We start from the raw sequence: 26,703 nt of genomic DNA on the forward strand, positions 1-26,703 counted from the left end.
GGAAAGGATAAAACATTACCAGCCACTACAAAAACACACTGAAGCACAAAGACCAGTGACACTATGAAGAACCACATAAACAAGTCTGCAAAATAACCAGCTAGCATCATGATAACAGGATCAAATCCACACATAACAATATTAACCTTAAATGTAAATGACCTAAATGCCCCAATTAAAAAACATAGAATGGCAAACTGGTTAAAGAACCAAGACCTATTGGTATGCTGTCTTCAAGAGACCTATCTCATATGCAAGGACACACATAGGCTCAAAAATAAAGGGATAGAGGAAAATTTACCAAGCAAATTGAAAACAGAAAAGAAATATGTAAATTTTTACTAATAAATTTGAAAATATAGATAAAAATTTTTCTTAAAACTCCACAAAACTGGCATGAATAAAAGAAAAACATTAATCCTCTTAGATTCATTAAAGAATTGATAACTGGAAACCTTTCCTACTAGGATTAAGTCTTACCTTCAAAAGTTGGCAATGTCTGGTTCACAGCAGTGCTCAGATAATACTAGTTGAAGGAATAATATTCTTACTATCTTGCTTATGTTTATATATCTGTCTCTTCATGAAACCACAAGCTCCTTTAATGTACCATGGTACCTTTGTATTCCCAGCATCCAGCACCCAGTTATTACAACTAGTCAATAAAGGTTGTTTGAATAATTGAATGAAAAAAGAAGAGAATGGTTACTGTTTACTGAGTGCCTTCATCAGGCCTAAGTGTCTCCTCTTGGAAGGGCACTAATCCCTTCATAAGGTTTCCACTGTCATTATGAAATTCCTTCCAAAGTGCCCTGTACCCAAATACCATCACACTGGGGATTAGGGTTTTCAGCCTATGAAATTCTAATGCACACATTAGGCTCTATGCTAGAAACATTTATGTAATTATCTCATTGATTCTTAACTATACTTCTGTGAGAGTAGTATTTTTAGTCTCATGAAGGCACTACATTTTAAAGTCTATTTCTTTTCACTATACCAGTGATTTCCAAAATTGACTGCATATACCCTCTGGGGTACAGAATTGAGAAAAGAAAATTTTAGAAGCAAGCTGTGAATGAGAGAGGTTAAGTAATTTGTCCGAGATCATACACTTGAGCTTTTTCAGCTCGTATTTGTCATTGAGAAAAATATCTATAAATTTCTTAAACTTTATAAAGTTTAAAAAAGCCAACACTAGTGAGAAATTGGGACTAAATGCTAATACAATTCCCTGTATTCTGAACAAGGGGCTTGGTTTCTACTCTTACTCAAATATCCTGATTTCCATCCTATAGATGCTATGTATATATTCTTTGTAAATCGTATTGGTAAAATGTCACTACATTTTTCTTGCAAAATTGCAAAATTAGCCAATAGCTTTTTTTTTTTTGAGATATTGCCTAGGCTGGAGTGCAGTGGTGTGATCTCAGCTCACTGCAACCTCTGCCTCCCAGGTTCAAGTGATTCTCCTGTCTCAGTCTTCCAGATGGCTGGGCTTACAGGCATGGCTGGGCTTACAGGCACCCACCACCACACCTGGCTAATTTTTTTTTTTTTTTTTTGTATTTTTAGAGACAGAGTATTTTTTATAGACAGAGTATTTTTTAGAGACAGAGTTTCACCAGATTGGCCAGGATGGTTTCGAACTTCTGACCTCAAGTGATCTGCCTCCAAGGCCTCCCAAAATGGCAGGATTACAGGTATGAGTCACTGTGCCGAGCTACCAATAGCTTCTGAAGTATGGCTTTTATAATATATTTGCTCTAAATTTTATTTAGAAATGTGAACTATGAGCTATATTTTCCCAAGACTACTAATATGAATTTAGTTGTTATAAAACAAAAATCAAGTTTCATCTGGTATCCCTAAGATAAAAACCAAAAGGAAGGCTTATGGAACTTATTGAAGCTTCTATTTTTGGTTACAGATTTCAAGTATATGCTAAAAAGAGATACTAAAATTTGGCCTACAAATTGTGATATGCTTTGGTAAACTACTAATTGATGAACATCTTTTTTTCCAGTTTCTATCCACACTATGCATTTCTTTATAAATCTATTTTATTCTAATTCATAATGTAAATATTATCTTTGTCCGAAAGATCATGAAAGCTATGAAAAAAATCTTAAACCATGTTAAAAAGGTAAAATAAAGTATGATACAGAGTTTGTGAAAATCTGAGGTACATTTGACAGTCTTTCATTCTTTATTTAAAATAAATTATTCTGATAGCATCATCTAGAAGTAATTTCATTGACTGAAATTTTTTTAGATGATTATGCTTATACTGAGATATTTTTCTCTGATATCTTTTTATCCAAGAGGTTTGTGGAAGTTTTAATAATGAACATTGGACTCTAAGGAAATAACACAAATTCTGGAGCTGCTGTAAACCATCTCATGAAAAGACAAACTTAAAATGAATGATTAAAATAAAGAGTGTAATTCAAAACTAGTTATTGTTCAGTCTAACTTACACTATTTATAGTCTGTGAACAAAAAGCAACTCTCCGGGAAAGGACCAGGTTTTAGTTAGGTAGAATTAGCTTTCAGTGAGCTTTACCTCATTTTATTGTATACCTTGTTTCTATTTAATTGTGCCTTTCATACTTTGCATCTTTATAAGCCTGTCGAGGAGACAGAGGTTTTATGTCTCTTTCTTTATTATGTGATTACTTTGCTGAATTAAACTGCCTTAGTCACTTCACACTACTATAACAGACTGGATAGCTAAACAAGAAACATTTGTTTCTCATGGTTCTGGAAGATGGAAGTCTGAGATCAGGGTGCTAGCATGGACAGGTTCTTGTTGGCTGAAGGCACTATTGTTGGTTTGCAAACAGAGAACATATGACAGAGCAGAGAGAGGAAGTGGACTCACGCGTGTCTCCTCTTAGATGGGCATTCATCCTTTTATAAGGTCACTCTCATGACCTAATTCCTTCCAAAGGTTCCCCATATCCAAATACCATCACATTGGATATTAGTGTTTTCAACCTATAAATTTCTGGGGGTCAGAAACATTCAGTCTATAGCAAGCTCTCCCAAGACTATGCATATTTAAATTACAAAAAAAAAAAACCCTTTGTATGAAGAACCTAAAGTTATGTTTTTTTTGTTTTTTTTTTCAAAATCTGTCTTATATTCCTCAGTTCATATTATGTGGTTATTTCTCCTACTGTATTACCTACTCTAACTAGATTAAAATCAACATTATCCAAGAACAACTTATCTTTTTTTTGCTAGAGGGACAGGCCCTTGGAAAGAATGCACAATAATGACCCTTAAGGACTGAAGCATTTGTACAGGATTGGTTGCCATAGCAGCATGTGATTAGGAGGTATGCTCAAGGTGAGGCCTCATTTAGCTTCTGATTAATAAAGTTGAATGGAGGAAAATGGCCTGTAACGGATGGCGAGCATAAAAAATTTGGCTGAGAAGAAATGAAAATTAAGTGAACAGAATATCAAGGCTGTAAAGGCAGGTAGGCAGCTGGAAACTAGTGTTGTGGCAAAGGTCTTGCATGCTGTGAAAAACCAGACATTACTGTGTTTTGCTACTGTAACTAGGAAATATTGAGGGAAATTTGGCACAAAGTAAAGGCATTCCAAGTTTATTTCTTCTGGCAATTAAGAAATAGCAGATCTAATAGAAGCTATAAGAAGGAAAGGATAAGACCTAGTTATTGAAAGGTCCAGTTATCACTTTATGACTAATGCTTCTGTGTAAATTGGGAAATCGTTTGAGTCACTGTTGTCCAGGAGAACTCAACTTTAAATCTCCCTGTTATAAACAGCATTCCTCAAACCACAAACCCATCTCATTAAGCATCAGACATTATACAGATACTGCTTTGACAATGACTCACATTCTCTCTCTGAGTAGAAATGAAAGTTTCATACAATTTAAGTAGAGATAGTAATTGAACTATAGAAAGATGGGTCTCTGTAGTACTAGTCCATATTTAAGCTGAAAAGCATATTGAAAAAGAATTAATGAGATTGTATAAAAGCTATTTGTATATGAAGTTTTCCAGCAACTACAAAATGGGACATAGTGTAATTCAATTTTGTTATTAATTTTCTTTCATTTTTACTTAATTTTTTAAAAGAATAAACATGGATATTCCCAGACCCAAAACTGGAAAATCATAGTACTTTTAGACATATGGAATGAAGCCACAGTTGAAAGCAATTTCTTTTTGTGTTTTTCTGTAAAGAGGATTTGGAGATTTCGAAAAAAAATACATTGAAAAAGTGAGAAGTTGTGAGTTGCAGGGGAACACATGTGATACTGAAATGACATTGTTAATTAAGTGCAAATTGGCAAATAAATTATTTTCATCTACATGTTTCTACAAGACAGTTTTTTTTTCTTTTATTTGTGGGTAGAGTTCTATTCTTTAAACAGTAACAATAAGATAGGACTATATGGGGAACCTAGATGTAACTGATATTACAGGCTTTTTCTCTTACAGATAAATGTGGTATTTCCAAAAATTAATTCCTCTTACCCACTGTCAGTAGCCTCAGGGTAGATACTTAATCTGCCCAGGTGATTGGATAATTCATCACTAGACTAAATCCTTAACAAGGCTTCTAGGGAGGGTTAGCAAATAGATGGTCCTTCAAATGGTTACCTGCATCTTGGGCCATGTGATGAGTGTGATTTACTGTGCCTATCACATCTATTACCACTGCAAAGAATTCTTGCCCTGTCGCTATTTTTTTCCCATATTCCTTACCTCCTCCCTGCTGCAAAGCTGGGCCCAAGCAGTTTACTGCCTGGGAGTAATGGGATGAAGGAAAGCATTTCTCTTGGTGATAAAGTAAGATGATATGCTTCTTTAGATGGGGGCATGTGGAAGTACATTTGTCCTATAAAGTTAGAGGAAGAAGAAAGGGATATTCTTTACTTCTGGAGGTAAGGACCTGTTTACAGGTAAAGAAAAGGGACAGATAATCATTTGATATGATTGTGAAAGACTGGGATAATTGAGAGTAGAGGAGAACGTAACTATTTCCATAGAGGATAAGGTCAAAGTCAGTATGATATCTTTTAGGAAGTAATTCCTGAGTGTTGTACGTATTTCCAGTTCTGGTTGAGTCCAAAAATCTATTAACAAAATTGTAAAGGCACTCATTCTGGGGATTGCATTGGCGGTTTTTCACATCGCCAAATTTTACTTCTCAGGTTTATATGGAACTTTGAGCAGTTGAGTTAAGCCCAGTGTCTAAACTTCTCAGATATCATATAACTTGATACATAAATGTAAAAATGCTTATATACATGCCAATATTAACATTGTTCAAATTGTTTTATTTTTATTTTTTTTGTGAGACAGAGTTTCGCTCTTGTTACCCACGCTGGAGTGCAATGGCGCGATCTCGTTTCACCACAACTTCTGCCTCCTGGGTTCAAGCAATTCTCCTGCTTCAGCCTCCCAAGTGACTGGGACTACAGGTGCATGCCACCATGCCCAGCTAATTTTTGTATTTTTAGTAGAGACGGGGTTTCACCATGTTGACCAGGATGGTCTTGATCTCTTGACCTCGTGATCCACCCGCCTCGGCCTTCCAAAGTGCTGGGATTATAGGCATGAGCCACCATGCCCGGCCTATTTTATTTTTAAAACTAGAAAAAAGGAATATTATCATGTATTACCATGGCAAAAATATTTTAATGAAGGACAAACTAATATCTTAACTGAACATTAATAACTTATATAGACTAGTTCCTTAATAGAAACACCATTTCAATATGATGTCAAACTTAGTAATATTGAGATGCACAGTTAGTGTAAGGAATACACATCAATTTCAGTGGAAAGAACTAGTGACCAATAGGTAATCACATCAACCACAAAAAAATCAAACAATTTTAGCATGTAGAGTGAGCGAAATGTGATGTAAATCTGTTTTGAAGCAAGTCCTAACCTTTTTCTTTTTATATTTCAGAAATAAGAAGACAGTGTATAAGTATACCTAAAAGGGCTTTATAAATCCATCCTTTTAGAATGAATGACTTTTCCTTCTAATAGAAGGAGAAATCTGGTGGATGCCCTCTGAGATCAGTATGTTGAATATATTAGATAAGATGGAAGGGAGCACTTTCATTAGTTTGGTATAGACAATCTAGAGTAATTACATCTTTCACATAATCTCTGCTAATACACTAGATTGCTATTTTGTTCAACTATTACTTTGTTTAGTTCTGCTTTTTTGTGATCCAAAGCAATCAACCTTTTATTTAATGAGAACAGGTTCTCATTTTAAGTTTGTCATCATCAGGGGAAACAGCCAAAGGTCAGAGATGTTCTATGTAGTTTCTACTACTGTGCAGCCTAAGAGCATGTGCAGCTCAAATATTAAACTGAATTCCCTACATTTCTGTCAGATATTGTGTGTGGATACAGGAGTAAGGATGCATCTTGCCATCCTACTTACATTTCAGATCTAAATCTCAAATTCCATCATACAAGATCTAGCCAAATTTGGGGTCTCAGAGAATTTGTTACTTTCATAGTAGTGTTATTGCTTTGGATGCATTTCAAAAGTAAGTAGTGTTTTTTTTAAAAAAATCTTTGAAAATTACAAATTACAAGTTTCCCTAATTAATGACTTACCTTTTAAGCCAACTTTAATAAACTCACATTTGAACTAAACAAACCTAATGACCAAAAGGAAAACTATGTTATTTTAAGAAATTAGCTTCTATTAGTATGTTTAGGATCTCACTCCAAAGTGACAGTCTCAGAACTTGAAAATAATTCAAGTTTAGTGAATTCCAAAAATAAATTATGGATGCCTTATTGTTATAAATTGCTCAATTTGCTGTATAAATTGGGGAAATGGCTTTTAAGTACTTGCCACCTATGCTTACCTTTGATCTTTTATTTTCTTGTGTTTAGTGAGACTATAAAATGAAGATTGCAGTTGGAAACTGATTACTAATATCTTTCAACAACTTTGGAGCACAGGTGAGCATGGTCCATACCACATGTTCCTATGACCTTTGACAGCAGCCATTATATTGCATATCATCTTAATCCAAACTTTTTATGTCTGGCTTTCCTGTATCTGTTGCCTTTATCTCATAACCTCATTTCATTTCTTCCTCCATCTTAACCCTAATAACTAGGCATGTTAGGAGCAGCAACCATATTTCATGTGATTCACATTGATGCTCATTTGTCTTCTGTGCCATTCTTTTGGGGACTTTCTCTCTATTATGAAGTATGCCTGGTCAAGTTTATCTTTACTCTTTGGTACTGGAGACATTTTGGTAAAGATTGGTAGTTTCAATCATCTTGACAGATTTATTAGACCTCTTTTTGTATTTACAAACATTGCTGGTGACTTTCAAGTCAGACTAACCATATAGGTTTGTTCTGCTGTGACTATGTAGATCTTGGCTGGAAGGACGAAACCATCTGGGTATATGCTGTTGTGATTTGTGCAGGTGGGCTCCGGGGGATTGGGGTTGCTAAGACGGTGAATCTACATTTAAACACATAGGCAGCCTCAAGGGACCTACTTCTGCTCTATTTTGATTATATTTTAGGTTGAACTTGCTAGGTTTTGGGCAGCTCCTAGAGATCTAGGAGGCCCAAAAGAACTTGAATCTGTTTTAGGGCTTAGTCATCTTGTTCATTACAATGATAGACCAATGCCTCCATTGACCAATATGTTTTCACAAAATGCTTCACAGTGTTTCTAGGTTTCATGAAATTTAGCAGAAAACAAAATATGTTGGTAGAATCTAGCTTCTAGATGCAGTAATATCTTCTGTCCAGTTTTTTATATTTACTGTAGCCTTCTTAATGTTGGCAGATCAAAAGAAGTTAACATTTTCCATTGCAGTGATCTTCAGTTTATATTGGAATAGGATTTGCTTCCATTAATGATCCAATTAATGATGGGAACATGTTGTGTGATGAGATGTGGGAATTAGGAGGAATAACTAATTTTATTTTTTCCTCTTGTGAATACAACCGGAATAAACAATAATGTCACAACTCCTTCACAGATTTCAAGCAGATTATACATACGGTTGAAAGACCAAATTGCCTTATTCCAATATAAAATTTATAGAGTGATTCTATACTAAAGATTGTACTAATAGCATGGATTCAGGCATTCTAAAGTCACTGGAGCAGATAAATTATCTGAGGAAGAAGATAAAAAAGATCTTATGAAAAAACTAATAAAATTTTTGCCATTTGTTCATGGCGATTTCATTAAAAAACGTTTTTAGTAGGGTGAATAAAATGTGTCTCATATTTGTGTCTCTGTATTTCTGTCTGAACATTACTTCCCAAAGGTAATAATGTAACTTAAGCTTTGCTGCTACAAAGGTAGTAGGAATTTATAGAATTATGGCCATCAATCATATGCTGGATATTGCTGAAGTGCTGACTGATAAGAGACTTATTACCTACTGTCACACAACATAAAATTTTCTGTAAGAAAGTGTAATATTAGCTACAGTGAAGGGTTTACTTTATATAGTGTTAGACACGATTTGTATCTTCTCTTGATAGATGACTTTTTGATAATTTTTATTCCAAAAATGAAATTGGCTGTTGAAAAAAAAATTCCTAAAAATTTACATAGAACTATCATAGACTAATAGAAATTAGAATCAGATGATATCTGATTTACAATATTTGATTACAACTATTCAATATAGCTTGCTTGCGATAGAATGTTGGGAACCTTTCAGTGACTCTTTCATTAGCATTTTCTGAGATCAGGAGAACTGCCTAAACCACTGGGGATAATCTTGTTCTCTTGATTAGTATCAGTGCCTCGAACATAAAATGTGCTTAGAAAATCTTTGCAGACTTAATAAATAAGAGGGAATGAACGGAAAAGAGGAAATGCCAAGCAGAGGACTGAATCACTTCTCTCTGATCAGCATTACTGTTATTTAATGTTAGAAAAACAAAGGCAGCATAATTCCTTTTTAGTTTGTGAATGTGTTAGGCTCCTAATTCTTGATTTTATTTTGCTCCCACTTAAACCCTATGTGACTGCAATCTATTTTTTATACAATGATGACCTTTTAAAAACAAATCACATAATGTCACATTTCTGCTTTGCAATCCTGCGATGCCTGTTCACTCTAGTTAGTGAAAATCCAACCATTTATCTTGGCCTACAAGTACATTCTTAGCCCACTCCTTGCCCACTTATACAACCTCATCCTTCAAGGCTCTTTGCCTTTCATACTGCATGCCAGTCACACAGGCCTCTCTCTGCTTCTAGCTAATTTCCACTCCAGAACTATTGTAGTGTCTGTTCCCTCTGCCTGGAAGGTGGATCTTTACCATCCTGGCTCCTTTTCATCATTTAGTTTTCCATTTAAAGTTCACCTCCTTAAAGAAGGCTTTCTTGATCACCCATCCTAGTTCACAATGCTCCCTCCAGCACTCCCTGCCTGATCACTGTTTATTTTTATATAGCAGTAATTACTTTATCCGATCATCCTCCAGGAGAGTCATTTTTATTGCTGTTTTCTCATGCCTAGAACAGAAGTTGGCACAGGTTGAATGTGTACATATGGAATTTTTGGTTACACATGTAGATGTTCTAACAGACTGGGCTTAGTAGCTCATGCCTGAATCCTTGCACTTTGGGATGCCAAGGTAGGCATATTGCTTGAGCTCAGGAGTTTGAGACTAGACTGGGCAACATAATGAGACCCTTTCTCTGCAAAAAATATAAAAATTAAGTGTGGTGGCATGTGCCTGTAGTCCCAACCACCTGGGAGACTGAGTTGGGAGGCTGGCTTGAGCCTGGGAAGCAGAGGGTGCAGTGGGCCAAGATCACACCACTGCACTCTGGGCGATAGCCAGACACTCGCTCCAAAAATAAATAAATAGATAAATAAATAAATAAATAAATAAATAAATAATAAAATAAATGCTCTGACAGGAAGATTAAGTGAAGAACTTTGAAGCTTGCCCTCCTTGTCTGAGTTCTTTCAGTGCTCTATGCATACATGTAGTTACCATATTACACTCTATCACTTTATGAGCCCAGCAGATTTACCAGTTGTAATAAAATAATTTTGAAATAATTTAAACATTTTAAAAAGTAAGGGCTTTCTAGCATATGCTGTATTCTTATCTACAAGTAGTGTGTTTTACTGTTTGTCACCAACTTATCTTCCTAAAGGAACTGATAATAAGCTTTAATCACTGTTTCCGAGGGTCTATCTTCTTTGATCTGTGATATCCAATATCAATCATATCCATCAGCCACATGGCAGCTATTGATATTGAAGTTAACTAGAATTAAGTAAAATTAAAGTAAAATAAAAAAATAAGGTTCTCAGGTGTATTAGTAACAGTTCAAGTGCTTAATAGTCAATTCTATTGGCTATTGTATTGGGTGGTACAGATACAGAAACGTTTACATCATCACAGAAAATTTTCTTGGAAAACTTAGTCCTGGATTGTGTTCTGTGTGCACCACAATGGACTTGTTTCACTTAGTTTGAACTTGAATGCTTCAAGTCCTTATTGCTAAATGTTTAGTTTTTCTCAATACTTAGTGCCTAAGCATTTTAAAAACTCTTTCCCCTCTTTCTTCCCTATTCTCTGCAATGGTTACAACCCCATCTTTCTACAAGATTACTAGTATATAAAACTCTGAGAACACTGTCCCTCTAGTTAGTAGCTGCAATTTAAAAATTGACTTCTTTACAGAATAGTGACTTTTTTTTTTTTGTCACTGTAAATTGCACTGTATTAACATCTTCAAACATAAACATCTTAAACTGTTGCAACTCTATTTAAAGGCTAGTGTCCCGGAAGTGGAGTTGTTGAGTCAAAGTTTATATAAAATTTTAATCTTCTTGGATGCAAAAATTCTAAGTAAAATATTAGCAAACAATACAATAATGCCTCCAAACAATAATACATCATGAATAAGTAGAACTTCTTCCAGGAATGCACGGCTATTTCTTTTTTTCCCCTTTTTCAAATTTTATTTTTGAATAAAATTAAATCTTGCATAATGGTGAGGTTTAGGGCATAACTGAATTTGTCATCCTGGTATTGAACATAGTGCCCAATAGGTAATTTTTCAGCCCTTGCTCCCATCTCTCTCTCTATCACTCATAGGCTCCAGTGTCTTTTGTTCCCATCTTTTTGTCCATGTGTATCCACTATTTACCTTCCACTTGTAAATGAGAACCTGTGGCATTTAGTTTTCTATTTCTACATTAGTTTACTTAGGATAGTGGCCTGTAGCTGCATCATGTTGTTGCAGAGAACATGATTTCATTCTTTTTTTATGACTGTGTAATATTCCATGATGTATATGTACCACATTTTCTTGATCCAATCAACTATCGACGGACACCTAGGTTGATTCCATGTTTTTGCTATTGTGAACAGTGCTACAATGAACATACGGGTGCACATATCCTTTTGGTGGAATGCTTTGTATTCCTTTGGGTATATACTTAGTAATGAGATTGCTGAGTCAAACGGTTGTTCTGCTGAGAAATCTCCAAACTCCTCTCCACAGTGGCCGAACTAATTTACATTTCCACCAAAAGTGTGTTAGTATCCCCTTTTCTTCACAGCCTCACCAACATTTGTTATTTTTCTCACTTTTTAACAAAAGCCATTCTGATTGGTGTGAAATGGTATCTCATTGCGATTTTGATTTGCTTTTCTTAATAATTTGTGATGATGAGCATTATTTCATATGCTTGTTTGGCCACTTGTATGTCTTCTTTTGAGAAGTATCTGTTCATATCCTTTACCTACTTTTTAATGGGGTTATTTGTTTTTTGCTTGTTGATTTGTTTAAGTTCCTTACAGATTCTGGACTATTAGACTTTTGTCAGACTTATAGTTTGCAGATATTTTCTCCCATTCTGTAAGCTGTCTAATTCATTGGTAATTTCTTTTACTGTACAGAAGCTCTTTAGTTTAATTAGGTCCCACTTACCAATTTTTGTTTTTGTTGCAATTGCTTTTGGGGATTTAGTCATAATTTTTTTGCCAACGCCAATATCAAGAAGGGTATTTCTTAGTTTTTTCTCCCTAGGATTTTTATAGTTTGAGATCTTACATTTAAGTGTTTAATCCATCTTGAGTTAATTTTTGTATATTAACAAGGGGTCCAGTTTTACTCTTCTGAATATGGCTAGCCAGTTATTCCTGCACCATTTATTGAATAGAATTACTTTCCCCATTGCTTATCGATATAGTTGACTGTCCCCACCCAAATCTCACCTTGAATTGTAATAATCCCCACATGTCAAGGGCAGGGCCAGGTGGAGATAATTGAATCATGGGGATGGTTTCCCCTATACTGTTCTCATGGTAGTGAATAAATCTTGTGAGATCTGATGATTTTATAAATAGGAGTTCTCCTGCACAAGCTGTCTTGCCTGCCACTATGTAAGACATGACTTTGCCCCTCATTTGCCTGCTGCCATGATTGTGAGGCCTCCCCAGCCATGTGGAACTGTGAGTCAATTAAATCTCTTCCTCTACAAATCACCCAGTCTCGGGTATGTCTTTATTAGCAGCATAAGAACAGACTAATACACTTATTTTTGTTATGTTTGTCAAAAATCAAGTGGTACTCAGTGTGCAACTTTATTTCTGGGTTCTCTATTCCGTTCCATTGGTCATGGCTTTGTTCTTTTTGCTTATGATAGATTTGGCTATTTAGGCTGCTTTTTTTTTTGGTTCTTATTAATTTTTGATATTTTTTTGTAATTCTGTGAAAAATGGCATTAGTAATTTGATAGGAATATCATTGAATCTGTACATTGTTTTGTGTAGTATGACAAATTTTAATGATACTGATTCTTCTTAATCCATGAGCATGGAATATTTTCCCATTTATTTGTGCTGCTTCTGATTTCTTTCAGCGGTGTTTTGTAGTTCTCTTTGTAGAGATCTTTCACCTCATTTGTTAGATGTGTTCCTAGGTTTCTTTTTTTTTTTGTGTGTGTGTGTGTGTGTGTGTGTGTGTCTTTTGTAAATGGGATTGTATTCTTGATTTGGCTCTCAGATAGAATGTTACTGGTGTATAAAAATAATATTGAGTTTTGTACATTGATTTGGCATCCTAAAACTTTGATGAAGTCATTTATTAGTTCTAGGAGCCTTATGGCAGAGTCTCTAGGGTTTTCTAAGTATAGAATCATATCATCAGTCTAACTTCTTCTTTTGTTATTGGGATGCCTTTTATTTCTTTCTCTTGCCCAATTGGTGAGGTTATTTCAATATTAGAAATCTATGAACTTAGTTCATTATATTTGTCAGTTAAAGGGGAAAACAATATAATTGTATGAATGGACACTGAAAAGCCTTGAGTAAAAAATGTTATTAATGAAAAGCCTAAAGAAATAAGAATACCAGAATGCTGCTTAAATAAAGATGATCAGAAATTATAGCAATTATTATTCTAAATGACCAATGTTTAATATAAATGTAGACTTTCCATTATAATGATAAAGAACAGGGAAATAATTAGTATTCCATATTATTCAACATTGTTTTGAAAGTCCCTTAAAATACAGAACATTGGTTTATGCAAAGATTTCTTGAGTAAGACCTAAAAGCACAGGCAACAAAAGCAAAAATGGACAAATGGGAATCACATCAATCTACAAGGATACTTCACAGCAAAGGAAACAATCAACAAAGTGAAGAGACAACTCTCAGAATGGGATAAAATACTTGTAAAGTATCCCTCTGAAAAGATATTAATAACCAGAATATGTAAGAAGCTCAAATAATTCAATAGCAAAAAATAAAATCTGATTATAAAGTGAGGAAAAGATCTGCATAGGAATTTCTCAAAAGAAGACATACATATGGCCAAAAGGTATATTAAAAAATGCTCACCATCACTAATCATCAGAGAAATACAAATCAAAACTACATTCAGATATCGTCTCATCTTAGTTAAAATGGCTTTTATCAAAAAGACAGGTGATGACAGATGCTGGTGAAGATGTGGAGAAATGTGAATCTTTGTACATTATTGATGAGAATGTAAATTAGTATAGCCATTATGGAAAATAGTATGGAGATTTCTCAGAAAATTAAAAATAGAACTACCTACTCTATGATCCAGCAATCCTACTGGTGAGTATACATCCAAAATAAAGGAAATAGGTATATCAAAGAGATATTGGAACTCCCATGTTTATTATAGCACTATGCACTGTAGTAGAGATATGCAATGAACCTAAGTGTCTATCAGTGGACGAATAAAGAAAATATGGTATATATACACAATGGAATATTATTCAGCCATGTAAATAATAAAATTCAGTCATTTGCAACAACATGAATGGAAATGGAGAGCGTTATAAGTGAAACAAGCCAGATATAGCAAGAAAAATATTGCATGTTCTCACTCATATGTGGGAGCTAAAAAAAATGATCTTATGGAAATAAAAAGTAGAATGATGGTTACCAGAGGATGGGAAAGGGGAATGGTGGGAGAGTTGGATAAAGAGTGGTTAGTTAATGAGTACAAAAATATAGTTAGAAGGAATAGGATCTAGTGTTTGGTAGTGCAATAGGGCAACTAGAGTTGCCAATAGTTTATTGTATGTTTCAAAATAACTAGAAGAGTGAAATTGGAATGTTCGTAACACAAAAAATATTAAATGATTGAGGTGATAAATATCATTATTATCTTGATTTGATCATTGCACATTGTATGCTTACCAAAAGTTAACATGTACCCCATAAATACTGTGCAACTATTATATATCCATAAAAATAAAAATAGAAAACACTAATACAAATGAAATAATACCTGAAATAATGGAAAAGGAAATATAAAATGATTTCTCTTTCTTTTCTTGACTGTGTTTTCTTAGTATTTTTAGAACCTATTTTGGACTGAATTATGTCCTCCCTAATTCACATGTTGAAGCCTTGACACCCAAGGCAAACTGTATTTAGAGATGGGGGCATTAAAGTGGTAATTAAAAATAAATAAGGACAATAAAGCTGAAATCCTAATCCAGTATGACTGGTGCCCTTATAAAATGAGGAAGAAACACCAGTAAAGAGTGCACACAAAGGAAAGACCTTGTGAAAGCACAGTGAGAAGGTGGCTGTCCTGTAAGCTAAGAGATAGGCCTCAGGAGAAGCCAATCCATCTGGCACCTTCATCTTGGACTTACAGCCTTTACAACTGTGAAGAAGAAAATTTCTGTTGTTTAAGCCACCCATTCTATGGTATTTTGTTACGACAGCCTTAGCAAAAGCTACTGTAATACCTGTAACACACTCATGTTCGTAAAAATGTACAAATTGTTTATAGTAAGAGAATTTGGTTAAATGGATGAATAGAAGATAATTATATAAGAACCAGAATTTTTTTTCTGTATGACTTATAATAACCTATACGTAGAAATTAGAAAAACTTCCATAAATAGAATTAACTATATGATGACAGTGGGGTTATATCTTGATCTTTAACTACTTGAGTAAACATTTGCTATAATTTTATTTAGTTTTAATTGTTTTTATTAGAAAATTTATTTTAAAAATTACTTTTTTATTTTATTTTATTTTTTGAGACAGGATCTTATTCTGTCACCCAGGCTGGAGTGCAGTGGCATGAGCATGGCTCATTGCAGCCTTGACCTCCCTGGGCTCAGGTGGTCCTTCCACCTCAGTATTTTTACTTGTCTTGAAGAGGAATTCCTTGCATTGGAACCGAATCATTTTCTGTGTGCAAAAAAAAAAAAAAAGATTAAAAAAATAAGAAAAGGAAAAAAAAGAGGAATTCTTTAGCTTCAACAAAGAAACACTAATCTGTATATCACCTTTTACTTATTGCTTCCCTGAAAAAAGTTAAAAGTTAGCATGTAAGTTATTTAGCTTATTAAAATGAACAGTTTAAATTTTTAGAAATGTTAATTGTTAAGTAGTCATTTATTAAAGTTATAAGTTTAATGGATGTGGAAAAAATGCATTAACAGCAGGAAATTATTACATGATCCCTTCTTTATTAAATTTCAACAAACATACTTTCTGAGACACAATCTGAAAATAAATAATTTGTATTATGGTCTAACTTAATTATCTAATGACACAATAACAAAGGGCTATTTTTCAAATAAATTTTACTAAAAATAAAGTTTATAATACTTTAAAAAAATCTATAATCTGATTTTTGAATTCTGTTTAAAGAAGATTTGACTTAGGAAAGTTAACTTGAGATGTCAGCTTACAGCTTTAAGTGATAGAAGAAATACAATTTTATTTCAAATTTTATTTAATCTTTTCTTCTAAAATTACTGCACAATCTTTCCATATAAAGAAGAATGCATAACATACCTCAAGTGTTCATTATTTTCAAGATTATCTACCTACTACCCTCTTTTGTGATACTTCCATGATTTTAAGTAGAATGTAAAATTATTTTTCATAGAAATAATAACCCTCTTTATGGACATTTAAACAATCAAGAAATGTACAAGAGAATAAAATACCTTCCTTCCATGCCCAATCATCCAGAAAAAAATTAATATAATAATTAAAACATCTTTTCAGACATTGCTTAATGCATCTATAAAGATAGGAATACAGCTATAGATGATTAGAAACAGTACATAAAAATTGGAATCTAAATATACATAATAATTTACCTTAAAAGAAATGTTTAAATTTACTGGAATTTAACAAAAGGAAAATGAAAGATTTTTTAAGCTTCTAATAGATGTTTCTTCATCAGACATAGTATTCCTAAAAGAGCCTTCTGTATTTAAAAAAGATGAGAAATGTTAAAAAGTTTTTTTAAAGTTTATGTTTCAATTTTATACCTTATTTACTGATTTCTGCTGTAAAAGGTGAGGAAATGAGTACTCTTCCTTCATCCACCCATTTCTTTGTTTCCATTTTTTACTCAATGTAATATAATGTTTACTTTTCAGCTTTTATAAATTGTCATTTAGTTCTATAGCTGTAATTCTCACTAGTTTTGGTTTTCATTTAAATGAATTTCATTTTCTCTACCAGTCTTTTTATAACAGCTTCTTCATTCCTCAGTTCTTTGTTTTCATTCACATATTTGATGGCTGAATTTCATTGTCAGTAAGTACTCACAGATATTATATTCTCTGAGTTTTTGAATTTCTACAAATTCAAAATTTCTACAAATTACAAATCATAAAATGTTGTAAAATACTTGGGTTTTATTCCAAGAAGATTTTTGCAGCTACTGTTCTACTGTTTTCTGGTACTAAGGATTGTTGGTTCAATGTCTGAGACAGTTTAATTTCTTTCCCCTGTAAATGACTTATTTTATTGTCTCCATGAATGGGTGGATTCTTTGGTCTAGCATTCTCTTTAAAAAATTTCTATATTTTTTACAGAAAAATAATTGGATAGCATAAATACATGAACCGATTATAACTAGATCTATATTAATTACTTGTACTAGAGTTTTTTTAAAAAATTAACTCTATGTTTTAAGATGGAATATGTCATTTGCCTTTCATTAAAAAAATTAGGAACCAATAGGCAAATCTGTTTTTATTATATTTATTTTTCTCATGTTTTTGATCATTTTACAGTTATATTTTAATTTTGATTTTAGCTTTAAATTTTTATAACGTTTTTGTTATCTTTACTCTTAGCTTAAAATATTTTAGCTTAAAACTGTTTACTGTTGTTATTCTCTTAGGTATTTTAAAGGTAAAGAGGAAAAAATTTATGTGTGACAATTTTGAACTTAAGTACAGCCTACATCCCAAATAAGAGAGATTATTTACTTTATTTCATCCTAGTGGATTCTGGAACATCTCATCTACCTCCCCTAGATAGATCCTCTCACCCCATTCCATTCATCTTTGACATTCCTAAAATATTTTATGTGTATGTTTCTGAATTATTTGCCCACAGGCAAAATTCACTACAATAATTACTTATACAAACAGCATTTTTAACTGCTGAGATTTTTTCTTTCTTTATTTCTTTTCTTTCTTTCTTAACTATTTCACTCACTTTAAGAGAAGTTATATATTTTAAAACCCACAAACAACCAGTGTATATTGCACAAGTCTGGTTAAATAAATGGCTACATAACTACTAGGGTAGTAGATGGGAGAGTCCATTCAGGAAAGACCCTTAAAGTAATGCCAGTCTTTTAATCTTTTTTTCTTTTAAAAAAAAGATTAAAAAAAAGTACATGTATTGTACTTTAGATTCTGGAGTACATGTGCAGATCATGCAGAATCACTGCACAGGTACATACATGGCAATGTGGTTTGCTGCCTCCATCCCCCTGTCACCTATATTTGGCATTTCTCCCCATGTTATCCCTCCCCAACCTCCTTACCCCCCACTGTCCCTCCCCTAGTCCTCCCTCAACAGACCCCAGTTTGTGATGCTCCCCTCCCTGTGTCCATATGTTCTCATTGTTCAACACTGGCTTATGAGTGAGAACATGCGGTGTTTGATTTTCTGTTCTTGTGTCAGTTTGCTGAGAATAATGGTTTTCAGATTCATTTATGTTCCTACAAAGGACATGAATTCATTGTTTTTTATGGCTGCATAGTATTCCATGGTGTATATGTGCCACATTTTCCTTGTCTGGTCCATAATCAGTGGGCATTTGGGTTGGTTCCAAGTCTTTGCTATTGTAAACAGTGCCGCAATGAACATGTGTGCATGTGTCTTTATAATAGAATGATTTATAATCCTTTGAATATATACCCAGTAATGGGATTGTTGGGTCAAATGGAATTTCTATTTCTAGGTCCTTGAGGAACTGCGACACTGTCTTCTACAATGGTTGAAGTAATTTACACTCCTACCAACACTGTAAAAGTGTTCCTATTTCTCCACATCCTCTCCAGCATCTGTTGTCTCCAGATTTTTAAATGATTGCCATTCTAACTGGCATGAGATGGTATCTCAATGTAGTTTTGATTTGCATTTCTCTAATGACCAGTGATGATGAGCATTTTTTCATATGTTTGTTGGCCTCATATATGTCTTCTTTTGAAAAGTGGCTGTTCATGTCCTTTGCTTACTTTTGAATGGGCTTGTTTTTTTCTTGTTAATCTGTTTTAGTTCTTTGTAGATTCTGGATATTAGCCCTTTGTCAGATGGGTAGATTGCAAACATTTTTTTCCCATTCTGTTGATTGCCAATTCACTCGAATGATGGTTTCTTTTGCTGTACAGAAGCTCTGGAGTTTAAATAGATCCCATTTGTCTATTTTGGCTTTTGTTGCCAATGCTTTTCGTGCTTTAGTCATAAAGTCCTTGCCTATGCCTATGCCCTGAATGGTTTTGCCTAGGTTTTCTTCTAGGATTTTTATGGTGTTAGGTCTTATGTTTAAGTCTTTAATCCATCTGGAGTTAATTTTAGTGTAAGGTGTCAGGAAGGGGTCCAGTTTCTGTCTTCTGCACATGGCTAGCCAGTTATCCCAACACCATTTATTAAACAGGGAATCCTTTCCCCATTTGTTTTTGTTAGGTTTGTCAAAGATCAGATGGTTGTAGACGTGTAGCGTTGCTTCTGAGGCCTCTGTTCTGTTCTATTGGTCTGTATCTCTATTTTGGTACCAGTACCGAGCCTTCTACTATAGTTTGAAGTCAGGTAGCTTGATGCCTCCAGCTTTGTTCTTTTTGCTAAGGATTGTCTTGGCTATGTGGGCTCTCTTTTGGTTGCATATGAAGTTTAAGGTGTTTTTTTCCAGTTCTGTGAAGAGGGTCATAGGTAGCTTGGTGGAAATAGCATTGAATCTATAAATTACTTTGGGCAGTATGGCCATTTTCACGATATTGATTCTTACTAACCATGAGCATGTGATGTTTTACCATCTGTTTGTGTCTTCTGTTATTTCCTTGAGCAGTGGTTCATAGTTCTTCTTGAAGAGGCCCTTTACATCCTTTTTTAGTTGCATTCCTAGGTATTTTATTCTCTTTGTAGCAATTGTGAATGGCAGTTCACTCTTGATTTGGTTCTCTTTTAGTCTGTTATTGCTGTATAGGAATACTTGTGATTTCTGCACATTGATTTTGTATCCTGAGACTTTGCTGAGGTTGCTTATCAGTTTAAGGAGATTTTGGGCTGAGGCAATGGGGTCCTCTAAATATAAATCGTATCATCTACAAATAGAGACAGTTTGACTTCCTCCTTTCCTAATTGAATACCCTTTATTTCTTCTTCTTGCCTGATCGCTCTGGCTAGAACTTCCAACACTATATTGAATAGGAATGGTGAGAGAGGGCATCCTTGTCTAGTGCCAGATTTCAAAGGGAATACTTCCAGTTTTTGCCCATTCAGTATGATATTCCCTGTGGGTTTGTTGTAAATAGCTTTTAATATTTTGAGATATGTTCTATCTATACCTAGTTTATTATGAGTTTTTAGCATAAAGGGCTGTTGAATTTTGTTGAAGGCCATCTCTGAATCTATTGAGATCATCATGTGGTTTTTGTCTTTGATTCTGTTTATGTGTTAGATTACACTTATAGACTTGTGTATGTTGAACCAGCCTTGCTTCCCTGAGATGAAGCCTACTTGATGGTGATGGATAAGCTTTCTGATGTGCTGTGGCAATAAGTTTGACAGTATTTTATTCAAGATTTTCACATCTATGTTCATCATGAATATTGGCTTGAAGTTTTCTTTTCTTGTTGAGTCTCTGCTAGGTTTTGGTATCAGGATGATGTTGGTCTCATAAAATGATTTGGGAAGGATTCCCTCTTTCTGGATTGTTTGGAATAATTTCAGAAGGAGTAGTACCAGTTCTTCTTTGTATGTCTGGTAGAATTTGGCTGTGAACCCATCTGGACCTGGACTTTTTTTAGTTGGTAGGCTATTAATTGCTGCCTCAACTTCAGCCCTTGTTATTGGTCTATTCAGGGTTTCAACTTCTTCCTGGTTTAGGCTTGGGAGGATGCAAGTGTCCAGGAATTTACCCATTTCTTCCAGGTTTACTGATTTATGTGCATAGAGTTGTTTGTAGTAATCTCTGATGGTGGTTTGAATTTCTGTGGAATCTGTGGTGATATCTCCTTTATCATTTTTTATTGCATCTATTTGATTATTCTCTCTTTTCTTTTTCATTAATCTGGCTAGCGGCCTATTTTGTTGATCTTTTCAAAAAACCAACTCCTGGATTTATTGATTTTTTTAAGGGTTTTTTGTGTCTCTATCTCCTTTAGTTCTGCTCTGATCTTAGTTATTTCTTGTCTTCTGCTAGCTTTTGAGTTCTTTTGATCTTGTTCCTCTAGCTCTTTCAATTTTGATAATAGGGTGTCAATTTTAGATCTTTCCTTGCTTCTCATGTGGGTATTTATTGCTATAAATTTTTCTCTAGACACTGCTTTAAATGTGTCCCAGATATTCTGGTACATTGTGTCTTCATTCTCATTGGTTTTGGACTGCCTCAGTAATGGTGGACTGCCTCAGTAGTAGTGGACTGCCTCAGTAGTATTGGACTGCCTCAGTAATGGCCGATGCTATTTCCCCCACCAAGCTGGACTGTCCCGGGTCCAGCTGTGTGTGCTGTGAAACTCTCAATCCAGAGTGTTTCAGATTGCTGGTCTTCGTGGGATCTGGGACCTGCTCAGTCAGATCACCTGGCTCCCTGTTTCAGCCCCCATTTTTTTTTTCAGTTGAATGGGTGGCTGTGTATCCCAGGCGTTCCAGGCACCTGTTGAAATGGCTGCCTGGATTTGTGCGAGTTTTTGTGTGGAGACCCGCAGCACCAGCTGAAACAGTTGTGCTGGAAACTCTTGTCACTTTTCAGCCCAGAAATCTTTTCTGCTGGCAGTAAAAACTCGTTTGGAAATGCAGTGATCACTCACCCTCTGCCATTCTTCTCACTGGGAACTGCACTCCCTGCACTCCAGAGCTGTTCCTATTCAGCCATTCTTCTTCCTTTCTTGCCAGTGTTTTACTCTTAACAAAAAATTTTGATCTTATTTACCTTCTTTCTGAGCAGAGTTATGAAAAGAGTCTCTTAGAATGTAGAGTTTCCCAAGTTTTTTCAGTATGAGTAAGCAAAGGAAGGAGGAAGAAGGATTATCAAAATGTGTGCGAGAAAGACCACGAACTTGGAGTTATATAGCTCAGATTGAAATTTAGCTTTGTTACTAACTTTGAAACATTGAGCGAATTATTTAATGTCTCTGAGCCTTGGTTGCCTCATATTTATAATGCAATAATGACTAATTTATTGTAAATGAAATAATGTATGCAAAGTGTAAAGGACATAGAAAACAGTATCCATTAACTAACATGTCTTAAGTTGAGTGAATCTCAAGTATCTCTTTGAAGAAAATTCTGTTTTGCCTTAGGTACCTCTGTACTCTGCCTCTCTGTGGCCTTTAATAATGACATGTCAGTTTTATGACCTGTCAGTTTAGCAACTGACAGGTTGGATACCCTTTCATCCAGCCATAAAAAATGCCTGCGGAAAGCTAAAGTGATACTGTCTAAGCAGTTAAATGTACTGTTAGCTTGAGAAAAGAAATTTTGCCTTGTGGTTTTACAGAGTCATTCAGATGAAATATTTTAGGAATTTCAGTAAAACTGCAGCCTTGAATCATTTACTCCTCATTTTTTTTTTAAATCAAAAGTATTAAGCCTGAAAATTGATAAGTATGAGAAATTATTTAAAGACTGTGAAATCCATCTATACTCTGGTCCTTAGGACCTATGGACGGACTTAAAGGGATCAATGAACTTCCTGAAATTGTATACAAAGCCAGTAGGCTGGTGCATTTTTGTGCTGAGAGGTCTGTAGTATTTGAAAGATTCTTAAAAGGGTTCACAGCTCAAATAGAATTTAGAACCACTTTCCCAGCTACTCTAACAGTGGTCTTTGGAAGAAATTAGACCATTAACACCATAATAATTTGATCTGATATATAATTACCTTCACTGAATTTTAATAGTACACCTGTATCATGTAATAAAATAAATAATAGTCATAGGGTTTTTCCAGCAAATACTGGAAATAAACATAATTGTTGAGGGTAAAATTTACTAATTACTTAGCATCTCATATTTCATATACAAAGTTTCAATGAGAATTTTCTTTTAAAATCTGGAGCCAGAAAAATCTTAGCTTCTCTTAGTATCTGCAATGCCAGCTTTTCTCCTTTTAAACAATGAGAATTAGATTACTCAATTTATTCTTCATTTTTACCTTGTTTTTCAGGCAACTTAAAATCAGAATTTAAGCTAAATGATGGCATATAAGTTGCTCTTACAAATTACATATTTACTGTATCTATTTCACAACTATTTTCTATTTCTTTATTTTAAGATTTCTTTTGCTTTTATTGTTTATCTGCAGATATTTTTATTTAATAAAAAATATTAGCATTTAATATATGCTAATATTTTCTATTTACAGAATGACTAGCTGCTCTCAATTCTGTGTAAATGCCATATAAATTCACAATATATCATAATCATGTTTATACTAGAAATGAGTACTATAGAAATGAAGAAGGTTTCACAGAGATGACATTGACATGGGATATGAAAATGAGACATTGATGAATAATATTTTAGGTAGAGGAATTAGTGCAGACAAAGTCATAGATGTATGAGTGTTTGTTGAACACTAACTGCAATGTGGTTACAGTAAACCCCAAAACATAGGATGTGAGATGAATCCAGACTGGGCCAGTTCTGAATGGCATGCCAAGTTGTTGACTTTAAGAATATAAACAAAAAGGAATTAACAGTAAGTCATTGCATATGGTGAAACATGATATAATTAGATGGATTTTGAGAAAGGGAACACTAACAATGTTGCAGAAGATAAATAGAATGAGGAGGAGATGGAAGGTAATGAGAGACAGTTGGTAAGAAAAGGTCTCAGGTATGAGAAGCATTTTTTAAAGTTAGAATTTATGTGATTACTTTGCTGTTTGGATATTAGAGACGATGGGGAGGCAGGAATTCAAATAAATATTACCTGCTTAAGGATTATTACTTAATAGTTATAACAACTTTCAGAAGTAGTTACCATTATCCTCATTTTAAAAATGCTTTAATTCTTAATTTTTGTGGGTACATAGTAGGATATATATTTATGAGGTATATGAGATATTTTGTTACAGACATGCAATACATAAGAATCACATCATAGAAAACTGGATGTTCACCACTGAAACGAGAGAAGATCCTGAATCTAAAAGAGTTTAAATAATTTGCCCTGGTACTTGTTGCTTTCAGATACTGAAGCCTCAAGAAAACCCCAGTTTATCTGATTGCAGAACTGACATGAAAACCTTACTTCCACAGAGGTAGCTTGGGGTACTGAGTGTATGGTAATTCCTCAGCCAATTTGGGGAATAAAGGAGAGAAACACTTTTGATGGTGTCAGGAGAAGGAAGATATGTATCCTTGTAGATAATTTCCAATCTCCAATTCTCACTCAACATAATTCTTATGAACTGTTTTTGTGCTATTTTTGAAAGCAGGTTAAAGGCTCAATTTACCTACCTCGTTATAGAGTTGGTCCAGTCAAAAGTGGGATGATATAAACATTTTAAGCCTATTTTAATCTTCTGCAGTAAAATGTTTCCTAATATATGAGTTAGCTTTTTCATAACTTTATAGTTTATGGCAGGTTTTCTACTCATCCTTTGACAAGACTTTGTTTATCAAATGGGAAATTTTTACATCTTAAATCACAACCACTTTGATCAAATACATAATTTTTTAAAAAAATTGGCAACATCTTAAACTGTCTTAAAATATAAAGTATTAAAATTTTCTCATATCAAAATTTAGCTCTAATAACATACCAGAAGTTATAATTATGCACACATTGCTTTGAGATATATTGCTATGAAATAAAATTATTTTAGTATTTAGCTTGAAGCTAATAATTTATTTTTAAGGATCTGCAATTTATGGCATAAAAGGGTTTAATATTTATAACAATCATAAGTAATAATGAGGCTTATCTCCCTTCCAAACTTTCTTAGCCAGGTTTGAAAACATTTTATTTAAAAGGCATTTTGCTATAAAAGAAAGTGCACTTTTGGAGTGTTTGCCAGTGAATGCCATCACACTTAAATGCATAAACAAGCTCAAATTGATAGAGCTTATACTACAAAAAATGGAATATTTTTTATTATCAGCTACTTCCTTTGGTGAAAAAAATCAAGAGTTATGAGTTATATGTTTTCATATAAATAGATTTATCAAAGGGCATAGCATAATTTGAGATGAATCTTTTACTATTTTCTATTTCTAATTATATTTTATTATATATGTTTTTATTGTTTAAACTGCTTCCTATCCTTAATGTAAACAGTTAGGACATAATAGATGTGCATTAAAAAAGAAATCTCTTTTGGAACTGGCCATGGAGGAGTAAAGGAAGGGAATATTTCTCTTACTACAATGATTAAAGCATATACATTCTTCAGGGAAGAGAATCACAAGAAAAGATGAGTGCTTCTTTTATAATAAATTACAAACAGCTCATCGCTCTCCAAGTTTAAGTCAGGCAACTCTTATAAGGAATTTTCTCGCTACGTGTGCTATTTATACCCTTAAAAATGGGTCAGCTGTGACCCATTAAGTGCACTTTGGGTCGCTCAGAACACTCCAGTTCATTTATTCAATACAAATCATTCAATAATTGGTTTGCAAGGAGAAACAAATAATCTTGCTTGTAATGTTGTCTATTCTGTAACGATGCATGATTCTTTTTACCTTAAATCTCTCAGTTTTGCATTCACAACTTTCTCTAGATGAAAAAGGAGAAAGTGGAGAGATTGGGATAGGTGAATACAGAAGTTGCAAGATTGTCATTTTTGCTGGACCTACAAAACTAGTAAAATTAATAATTTGATTAGTGTGGACTTAGGAAAAGGTCTTGGTTATAACTCAAATTTACTTTAGGTTAGTGTATGATTTATTCAAACATTTATTTATTAATTCAATATGTATTTGTTAAGCTTCTACTTTGTGTAAGTATTATTCAAGAAACTGGGAATGCAAACATGAAAGCACCATGAATTCCTGTCTTTGAGGACCATGTATGTAGTTTATGGGGAATTAATAGTTATATGATTATCCAGTGATTATGATTACCCAGTAAAATGTAGGTCTGTACCAAGTGCTCCAATAATACGAGTATGAAATGATTGACCTTGCCCAAGTTCAGAGAAGGTTCAGAGAGCAGATTTTAACCTGGATCTTGACAAATAAGTAGGAATTGTAAAGCAGAGAAGGGAAGGGCACTTAAGTCAGTGGGGTGGGGAGTGACGTTCAAATGTCTGGGAACATGACACGTGATACCATACTTGGGTACAGTTCTGCAGGAACTGCAGGCTACAATTCAACTTACCCTTTGGTGGAAGCAAGGTAGAAAGTAGTCAAAGATGAAGCAGAAAAATTGGATCAAATTATAAAGGGCCTTGATTATTTTCAGATATTTGGGCTTTGTCCTGTAAGGTCATATGAGCCTTAGTCACAGATCACTCATGCATATAATTCATAATATATTAAATGTATTTTATAATTCTAACAAAATAATAGCAACTGCTATTTGTTTTAAAAATTCAGCATTTTTTTCCTGCCTAGTCTCTAGTTCCTGGGACTGGAACTTTACATAATTTGCCAAGTGGAACATAGTGCCTTTGTCTTGCCTTATGGAAAACTGCTTATTACTTCTAAATAATTCAGGTGGATATAAG

General features: G+C 34.0%; 1 long non-coding RNA gene across 1 annotated transcript in view; it reads left to right on the top strand.

Annotated features, from left to right (window-relative positions):
- Nucleotides 1-26,703, top strand: part of LOC105725147 (uncharacterized) — a 194,883-nt gene that overhangs the window by 10,292 nt on the left and 157,888 nt on the right. Inside the window, exon 2 of the long non-coding RNA XR_001109219.2 lies at nucleotides 6,914-6,982. This is a non-coding gene — a long non-coding RNA (uncharacterized LOC105725147). The remainder of the gene's footprint in view (nucleotides 1-6,913; nucleotides 6,983-26,703) is intronic.

The sequence above is a fragment of the Aotus nancymaae genome, unplaced genomic scaffold (assembly GCF_030222135.1).
Source record: "Aotus nancymaae isolate 86718 unplaced genomic scaffold, 86718_ANA_hifiasm-v0.15.2.pri h1tg000008l, whole genome shotgun sequence".
NCBI classification, from domain to species: Eukaryota; Metazoa; Chordata; class Mammalia; order Primates; family Aotidae; genus Aotus; species Aotus nancymaae.